The sequence below is a fragment of the Lipotes vexillifer genome, unplaced genomic scaffold (assembly GCF_000442215.2).
Source record: "Lipotes vexillifer unplaced genomic scaffold, Lipotes_vexillifer_v1.1 scaffold1019, whole genome shotgun sequence".
Lineage (NCBI taxonomy): Eukaryota > Metazoa > Chordata > Mammalia > Artiodactyla > Lipotidae > Lipotes > Lipotes vexillifer.
Window position 1 is genome coordinate 998027 of NW_006776835.1, and position 9788 is coordinate 1007814.

A 9788-nucleotide genomic window follows, 5' to 3' on the forward strand; every position below is an offset into this window, starting at 1 on the left:
GTTGAATAAGCCACATGCCTGGAGGACTCTGAGGCTGCAAAAGGAATAAGAAAGAGCTTGTACTACTGCAGAGAGATGGCTGAGGTGAGCTGTTCTGTAAATAAAGCAAGGTAGGTGTCCAGAATAGGTAAATCTGTAGAGACAGAAAGTAGATTAGTGGGTGCCTGGGGCTATGGGGGGATGGGAATACTGGGGAGGGAAAGGAAAACTGTAGGGTTATGTGGGTATGAGGTTTCTTTTTTTTGGGTAATGAAAATGTTCTAAAGTTTACTGGTGATGATTACACATGAAAACCATTGCATTGTACACTTAAATGAGTGAATTGTACAATATGTAGCTTATACCTCCATAAAGCTGTTACTAAAAAAAGACAATGTGAGAAAAGTGTGTATAGTGTGCTACTGTAGGAAAGGGAGAAAAAATTATATACATATGATTGAATTAAACAATATAAAGGGTAAGCAACAACAACAAAAAAGGTTTTATCAGTCAAGTGTCAGTCAGAATTCAGTTGGGGAACAGAATCACTTTGAGGTTGTGGTATGGAGGCTTTTTAAAAAAATTTAATTAATTAATTAATTTGGGCTGCGCTGGATCTTCATTGCTGCGCACAGGCTTCCTCTAGTTGCGGTGAGCGGGGGCTACTCTTCGTTGTGGAGCGCGGGCTTCTCTTGTTGTGGAGCACGGTCTCTAGGCGTGCATGCTTCAGTAGTTGCAGTGAGTGGGCTCAGTAGTTGTGGCTCACGGGCTCCAGAGCGCAGGCTCAGTAGTTGTGGCGCATGGACTTAGTTGCCCCATGGCATGTGGGATCTTCCTGGACCAGGGCTTGAACCCATCTCCCCTGTATTAGTAGGCAGATTCTTAACCACTGGACCACCAGGGAAGTCCAGGATGGAGGCTTTTTGATGGTAATTCGCTTTGCACAATTGTGGAAGGAGCTGGGAAAGACAGAGACCAGAAGGAGAGTAAGAGCATCAGAGGAGGCACTAGCCACTCTGAGAAACCAAGTTGGTCCAGCTGTGAAATGCAACCACAGGTGAAGCTGCAGGAGGTCTGTGGGAAGCTGTTTCCTCTGTGTAGAGGATGCCACTGGGTCTGCCGTTGAGCATCTATGGTGGCAGGAGGCCACTATTGGTCAACTGTGTCATCAGCTGGGAATAAAAGCTGGATATGGAGTGAAGGAGAGAGAGAATAAGGTGGAAGCTGCAGGTCTTAGACAACTGACTATGACAACCTTCAGAGACTTGACTTTGAAACTTGTAAACATTTTACATAATTCTAAAACGAAATTAATGTTAAAAAATATCTAAAGGGCTTCCCTCGTGGCGCAGTGGTTGAGAGTCCGCCTGCCGATGCAGGGGACACGGGTTCGTGCCGCGGTCTGGGAAGATCCCACATGCCGCGGAGCGGCTGGGCCCGTGAGCCATGGCCGCTGAGCCTGCGCGTCCGGAGCCTGTGCTCTGCAACAGGAGAGGCCACAACAGTGAGAGGCCCGTGTAACGCAAAAAAAAAAAAAAAAAAAACCTAAAGAGTCACTGCTGTATGTTATATATCCTAAGACTTCTCATCACATGGAAAAAAAATTTTTTTTCTATTTCTTTAATGTTGTATCTACTTGAGATGATGGATGTTCACTAAACTTATTATGGTGATCACTTCATAATGTATGTAAGTCACATCATTATGCCATACACCTTAAAGCTACACAGTGCTGTATGTCAATTATAGCACAATTATAGCTCAATAAAACTGGAAGGAAGAAAAATCTAAAAAGCAAAATGAAACAAATAAACCTATGCCTGTTGAGTTAGTAGCATAATCACATAGAGAGGAACTATTCCAAGTGGCTTTAAAACAGTAGTGTGACTATACAGTTATCCCTCGGTATCCTGGAAGGATTGGTTCCAGGACCCCTGATACCAAAATCTGCAGATGCTTAAGTTCCTTATAGAGTGGCATAGTGAAACAGGAGGGAAGGGGACAGGGCACAACCTTTAAAAGAATGACATAGCCATAGGACATGACAAAAACTTGTTAGAACCGATTAGGTCCAAGATGGCAGAAGATTCAACTTCCAGTGGACTTTGAGCCTCATTATATGCTCCTTGTAATACGTTAGCATCTAAATAACATACCCACCAGCAGCATGACAGTTCTGAGGCTAACCATAAAAGGCCAAGAAGTGGGCAGTGGTCCACTTTCTGGAAATCCCCGCCCCTTCCTCAAAATAGTTGTAATAATCCTCCCACTCATTAGCCTATGAAATTACCCAGTCCATAAAAACTAACCACGCCATATTTCAGGGCCTCTTGCCTTCTGAGATGGCCCACGCTGTCTGTGGAGTGTGTTTCTCTCTAAATAAATCCACTTCTTGTCTATCCCTTTGTCTCTCACTGAATTCTTTCTTCGAGGAGACATCAAGAAGCTGAGCTTCATTAAGTCCTGAAACCAGATGTGTGATCTCAATTAAAAGACCGTGGGTTCAAGCCCCAATCTGGGTTTTGGCAGGGTTCGAGTCCAGGTACATGGGTTCAAGTCCCAATATGAGTTGCACGGTTTCAATAGTATTTGCATATAGCCTACCCACATCCTCCCACATACTTTAAATCATCTCTAGATTACTTGTAATACCTAATACAGTGTAATGCTATGTAGATAGTTGCCAGTATGCAGCAAATTCAAGTTTTCTTTTTTGCTGGAATTTTTTTCCAAATATTTTCCATCTGGGGTTGATTGAATCCTTGGATGCAGGTCTTGCAGATATGAGGGCCAACTGTATGCCCCTAGTGGGATATATCCAAACGACCAGACAAACTTTAAAAACAGTTTTCAGGAATCATGTTATTGGTTATTATGTTGAAATTGTTATTCCGAGACTGCTGTGAGTAGATTACAGGGTAAAGTGAATGCAGGATTTCCAACATGGTCCCAGGTCCCAGAAATAAGACCGACCCAGTAGCAGTTATCATCCCTATGTTTACCAATGTATTATAAAAGGATATAACCCAGGAACAGCCAGAGGGAAGAGATGCACAGGGCAAGTATGGGAAGAGGGTGTGGAGCTTCCCCATCCACTCCGGGGTCGTTGCTCTCCTGGAATCTCCACGTGTTCACCAACCTGGAAGCTCTCCGAACACCCTCCTTTTGGATTTTTATGGAGGCTTCATTACATAGGAATGATTGATGAAATAACTGACTACTGTTGACTGATTCAAACTCCAGCCCCTCTCCCCTCCTCAGAGGTTGGGGAGGGGAGAGGACTGAAAGTTCCCACTGTCTAATCTCAATTGGTTCCCCAGGCAACCAGACCCCAATCTTAGGTCACCTAGAGGCTTCCCAAATCACCTCACTAGCATAACAAAAGACACCTTTCTCGCTCTCCACACGTGGGAGATTCCTAGGGTTTTAGGAGCTCTGCTTCAGGAACAGGGACAAAGACCAAATATATAGTTCTTATTATGAATCACAATATCAGAGTGGTTTAAAAAATGGATTTAGGAAATCATCAACGGCCGCTAACATCACACAAAGAGGGACAAGACGTTGTGTATTTTCTGATGGAAAGGAGCCTCTCCAAAACTCTGTTTACAAAGCTTTGATCAATCTACCAGTTTATAGGAGACACAGGCGACAGAGGAACGTGTTAAATGACATCCTAGGGAAGTCATCAGCAAAACAGAGACTGTGGGAATCTCTACAGGATATACGACCCAGTACAGTGAATCAACAAATAAATTGTGAGAGGGAGGGAGGGAGGGTGGGAAGGAGAGAGAAAGAGAGGGCGGGAGAGGGAGGGAGAGAGAGGGAGTAAGAGACAAATCAGCCAATTTCAGTGTATGGAGCTTGTTGGAATTCTGATTCGAATGAACTACAGTTGGAGAAAGTTGAACACCGACTGAATAGTTGATGATATTAAGGAATTACTGTTAATTTTTAGGTGTGAAAATGGTATTTTTATTACGTTTTAAAATGAGGCTTTACTTATAAAGATACTCACATTTATGAATAAAGTGGTATTTATGAATCTGCTTCAAAATAATTCAGGAGGAGGAGAAAGTTCATCATGGATTGTTAATTGTTGAAACTGGATGATAGATAGGTATGTGGGGTTCATTATATTATTCTCTCTATCTTTGAGTATATTTAAAAATTTCCGTAGTATTTACAAGACTCATATCTCTTAGATAAGATAAATATGGCAAAATATTAATATGTGGTACTATTCTTTCAACTTTTGTGTAGGTTTAAATTTTTCTAAACAAAACATTAGGAGAAAAGAAATAGTTGCTTTGTCTTGATCCTTTTGCCCCAGCAGGAGTCCTCACAACCCAGACCTTGCGCCCCCAGGGGCCCTTCTGAACAGTCCTTTGGGCTTGGAAGAAGTCTTATGGTCACCGGCTACCACCTGGAGCAGCCCCCAGACCCAGCAAGGTCAGAGCTAGGAATAAAATCCAGGCATTTCTGGACTCCTCCCAAATGTTGCCTGGGGCACCTGGAACTTCAGACCTTCTCCTTCAGGGCTCCCATGAACTTAGAGAGTCCTGTACAGTTGAGACTTGCCCTCCACCGTCCCTCCCTGTGATTTAATGGTGAACAAAAGTGCTTAAAGGGAAGTAGGGGAGGTAGCTAACAAGCCAGTAAACAAACATTCACGTGACATATTCAAAAGTATTAAGCTAGGAGTCTTCACAGCCTCTGAAGCAGGAGACTGGCTGCTTGGGGGCACCCCACAGGGCTGTTGGGGCAGTGGAGGAGATCCCAGTGGCAGGAAGAGGTGCGCGGTGCGCGGGCCTCTCTCGTTGCGGAGCACAGGCTCCAGACACGCAGGCTCAGAGCAGACAAAACTGTTCTATATGAAAAGCAAGGATGCGCAGAGAACATTCAGGTGTTACAAACAGTCTGGTTAAGGAGAAGAGCGGCAGAGGAGATTTGGAAGAAGTAGGGGCCCTACTGGGATGAGTGGACCTTTGGGGAAAGAGATATTGAAATACGGTTTTTAGGACATTTTTCAGTGTCTGAATTTCCCTGAAATCCTTGCCACTTGTGTATTGGTTTGATATGATTTCAAACCCACTTGTTTATGACTTACGTGCAGCTGTTTTAATCTACTTGTTTGTGTCAAAGACAAACAAAAGAGTTGTTTTTAGAAGTAAAGTTGTTTTGATATGAGTGAAGTAAGCTGTGTCAGGATGTCTTCATCTCATCTGTTGCTCTTGATAAGCACTTAGTAGCTCAGCTGCTGAGGGGCCCCAATGGGGGCTTATCAATAAGAATGTGTGGAGAAGCCACTATGGCAAGGGGCATTTAAACTATAAATACCGAGAGTTTTGGCGGGGGGGATATATGAGAGTTTCGGTCTGGGCAAAGCTACCTTTTGCTGACCTAGCTCTCCGAAGATCTTGGGGCATTAGCTCCTGCCCTGGTAAAGACTACTCCTTTATCAGCGGTGGTGACAAACCTTGCAGCCTAGAAGGACACCTGCCTGCCAGATAATACAGGTGCCATCGTTGCCTAGCAACATGCTCTAGCAACAAGGGACTTTTATTTTTGCGTTGATAGCTGAATGTAGCTGTCTGTTGGCAAAGATGTCTCTCCTGAGAAACCACAACTGGTAGAAAGGGTACACCTCAATTGAATTTGGGCTTTGTGCTCGACCTCTGCCCCTGCCTGGAACAATGGTGTAATTAATCTATCGTTTGTTTGGAGTATGTTATTTCTTTTTTTTTTTTTTGCGGTATGCGGGCCTCTCACTGTTGTGGCCTCTCCCATTACAGAGCACACGCTCAGCGGCCATGGCTCACGGGCCCAGCCGTTCCACGGCATGTGGGATCTTCCCTGACCGGGCCACGAACTGTGCCCCCTGCATCGGCAGGCGGACTCTCAACCACTGCACCACCAGGGAAGCCCTGTTATTTCTTTATTGGCTTTTTTTTCTAGAAGATGTTGGGGGTAGGAGTTTATTAATTAATTTATTTATTTTTGCTGTGTTGGGTCTTCGTTTCTGTGCGAGGGCTTTCTCTAGTTGTGGCAAGCGGGGGCCACTCTTCATAGCGGTGCGCTGGCCTCTCACTATCGCGGCCTCTCTTGTTGCGGAGCACAGGCTCCAAACGCGCAGGCTCAGTAGTTGTGGCTCACGGGCCTAGTTGCTCCGCGGCATGTGGGATCCTCCCAGACCAGGGCTCGAACCTGTGTCCCCTGCATTAGCAGGCAGACTCTCAACCACTGCGCCACCAGGGAAGCCCGGCTTTTTTTTTATAAAACATCTTTATTGGAGTATAATTGCTTTACAATGGTGTGTTACTTTCTGCTTTATAACAAAGTGAATCAGCTATACATATACATATATCCCCATATCTCCTCCCTCTTGCATCTCCCTCCCACCCTCCTTCCCACCCCTCTAGGGGGTCGCAAGACACTGAGCTGATCTCCCTGTGCTATGCGGCTGCTTCCCATTAGCTATCTATTTTACATTTGGTAGTATATATAAGTCCATGCTACTCTCTCACTTTGTCCCAGCTTACCCTTCCCCCTCCCTGGGTCCTCAAGTCCATTCTCTAGTAGGTCTGTGTCTTTTTTCCTGTCCTGCCCCTAGGTTCTTCAGAATCAATTTTTTTTTTTTTTAGATTCCATATATATGTGTTAGCGTACAGTATTTGTTTTTCTCTTTCTGACTTACTTCACTCTGTATGACAGACTCTAGGTCCATCCACCTCACTACAAATAACTCAATTTCGTTTCTTTTTATGGCTGGGTAATATTCCATTGTATATATGTGCCACATCTTCTTTATCCATTCATCTGTCAGTGGACACTTAGGTTACTTCCATGTCCTGGCTGTTGTAAATAGAGCTGCAATAAACACTTTGGTACATGACTCTTTTTGAATTATGGTTTTCTCAGGGTATATGCCCAGTAGTGGGATTGCTGGGTCATATGGTAGTTCTATTTTTAGTTGTTTAAGGAACCTCCATACTGTTCTACATAGTGGCTGTATCAATTTACATTCCCACCAGCGGTGCAAGAGGGTTCCCTTTTCTCTACACTCTCTCCAGCATTTATTGTTTGTAGAGTTTTTGATGATGGCCATTCTGATAGGTGTGAGATGGTACCTCATTGTAGTTTTGATTTGCATTTCTCTAATGATTAGTGAAGTTGAGCACTCTTTCATATGTGTGTTGGCTATCTGTTGTATATCTTCTTTGGAGAAATGTCTAGTTTTTCTACCCATTTTTGGATTAGGTTGTTTGTTTTTTTGATATTGAGCTGCATGAGCTGCTTGTAAATTTTGGAAATTAATCCTTTGTCAGTTGCTTCATTTACAAGTATTTTCTCCCATTCTGAGAGTTGTCTTTTCGCCTTGTTTATGGTTTCCTTTGCTGTGCAAAAGTTTTAAGTTTCATTAGGTCCCACTTGTTTATTTTTGTTTTTATTTCCATTACTCTAGGAGGTGGGTCAAAAAGGATCTTGCTGTGATTTATGTCATCGAGTGTTCTGCCTATGTTTTCCTCTAAGAGTTTTATAGTGTCTGGCCTTACATTTAGGTCTTTAATCCATTTTGATTTTATATTTGTGTATGGTGTTAGGGAGTGTTCTAATTTCATTCTTTTACATGTAGCTGTCCAGTTTCCTGCACCACTTATTGAAGAGGCTGTCTTTTCTCCATTGTATATTCTTGCCTCCTTTATCAAAGATAAGGTGACCATATGTGCATGGGTTTATCCCTGGGCTTTCTATCCTGTTCCATTGATCTCTCTTTCTGTTTTTGTGCCAGTACCATACTGTCTTGATTACTGTAGCTTTGTAGTATAGTCTGAAGTCAGGGAGCCTGACTCCTCCAGCTCTGTTTTTCTGTCTCAGGATTGCTTTGGCTTTTCGGGGTCTTTTGTGTCTCCATACAAATCTTAAGATTTTTTGTTCTAGTTCTGTAGAAAATGCCATTGGTAATTTGATAGGGATTGCACTGAATCCCTGTCAATTTAGGGATTAGCAATTTGTAGATTGCTTTGGGTAGTGTAGTCATTTTCACAATGTTGATTCTTCCAATCCAAGAACATGGTGTATCTCTCCATGTGTTTATATCATCTTTAATTTCTTTCATTGGTGTCTTATAGTTTTCTGCATACAGGTCTTTTGTCTCCTTAGGTAGGTTTATTCCTAGGTATTTTATTCTTTTTGTTGCAATGGTAAATGGGAGTGTTTTCTTAATTTCTCTTTCAGATTTTTCTTCATTAGTGTATAGAAATGCAAGAGATTTCTGTGCATTAATTTTGTATCCTGCTACTTTACCAAATTCATTGATTAGCTCTAGTAGTTTTCTGGTAGCATCTTTAGGATTCTCTATGTATAGTATCATGTCATCTGCAAACAGTGACAGCTTTACTTCTTCTTTTCCGATTTGGATTCCTTTTATTTCCTTTTCTTCTCTGATTGCTGTGGCTAAAACTTCCAAAACTATGTTGAATAAGAGTGGTGAGAGTGGGCAACCTTGTCTTGTTCCTGACCTTAGTGGAAATGCTTTCAGTTTTTCGCCATTGAGGATGATGTTGGCTGTGGGCTTGTCATATACGGCCTTTATTATATTGAGGAAAGTTCCCTCTACACCTACTTTCTGCAGGGTTTTTATCATAAATGGGTGTTGAATTTTGTCAAAAGCTTTCTCTGCATCTATTGAGATGATCATATGGTTTTTCTCCTTCAGTTTGTTAACATGGTGTATCACGTTGATTGATTTGCGTATATTGAAGAATTCTTGCATCCCTGGGATAAACCCCACTTGATCATAGTGTATGATCCTTTTAATGTGCTGTTTGATTCTGTTTGCTAGTATTTTCTTGAGGATTTTTGCATCTATGTTCATCAGTGATATTGGCCTGTAGTTTTCTTTCTTTGTGACATCTTTGTCTGGTTTTGGTATCAAGGTGATGGTGGCCTCGTAGAATGAGTTTGGGAGTGTTCCTCCCTCTGCTATATTTTGGAAGAGTTTGAGAAGGATAGGTGTTAGCTCTTCTCTAAATGTTTGATAGAATTCGCCTGTGAAGCCATCTGGTCCTGGGCTTTTGTTTGTTGGAAGATTTTTAATCACAGTTTCAATTTCAGTGCTTGTGATTGGTCTGTTCATATTTTCTATTTCTTCCTGATTCAGTCTTGGCAGTTTGTGCATTTCTAAGAATTTGTCCATTTCTTCCAGATTGTCCATTTTATTGGCATAGAGTTGCTTGTAGTAATCCCTCATGATTTTTTTTATTTCTGCAGTGTCAGTTGTTATAATGAATGTATTTATTTATTTATTTTTGGCTGCGTTGGGTCTTCATTGTTGTGCGCGGGCTTTCTCTAGTTGCAACAAGCAGGGGCAACTCTTTGTTGTGGTGTATGGGCTTCTCATTGTGGTGGCTTCTCTTTGCTGTGGAGCACGGGCTCTAGGCTCTCGGGCTTCAGTATTTGTGGCTCACGGGCTCTAGAGCACAGGCTCAGTAGTTGTGGCTCATGGGCTTAGTTGCTCCATGGCATGTGGGATCTTCTTGGACCAGGACTCGAGCCCGTGTCCCCTGCATTAGCAGGTGGATTCTTAACCACTATGCCACCAGGGAAGCCCCTGTTGGAAGATTTTTAATCACAATCTCAATTTCAGTGCTTGTGATTGGTCTGTTTATATTTTCTAGTTCTTCCTCGTTAGTCTCGGAAGGTTGTGTTTTTCTAAGAATGTGTCCATTTCTTCCAGGTTGTCCATTTTATCGGCATATAGTTGCTTGTAGTAATCTCTCATGATCCTTTGTATTTCTGCAGGGTCA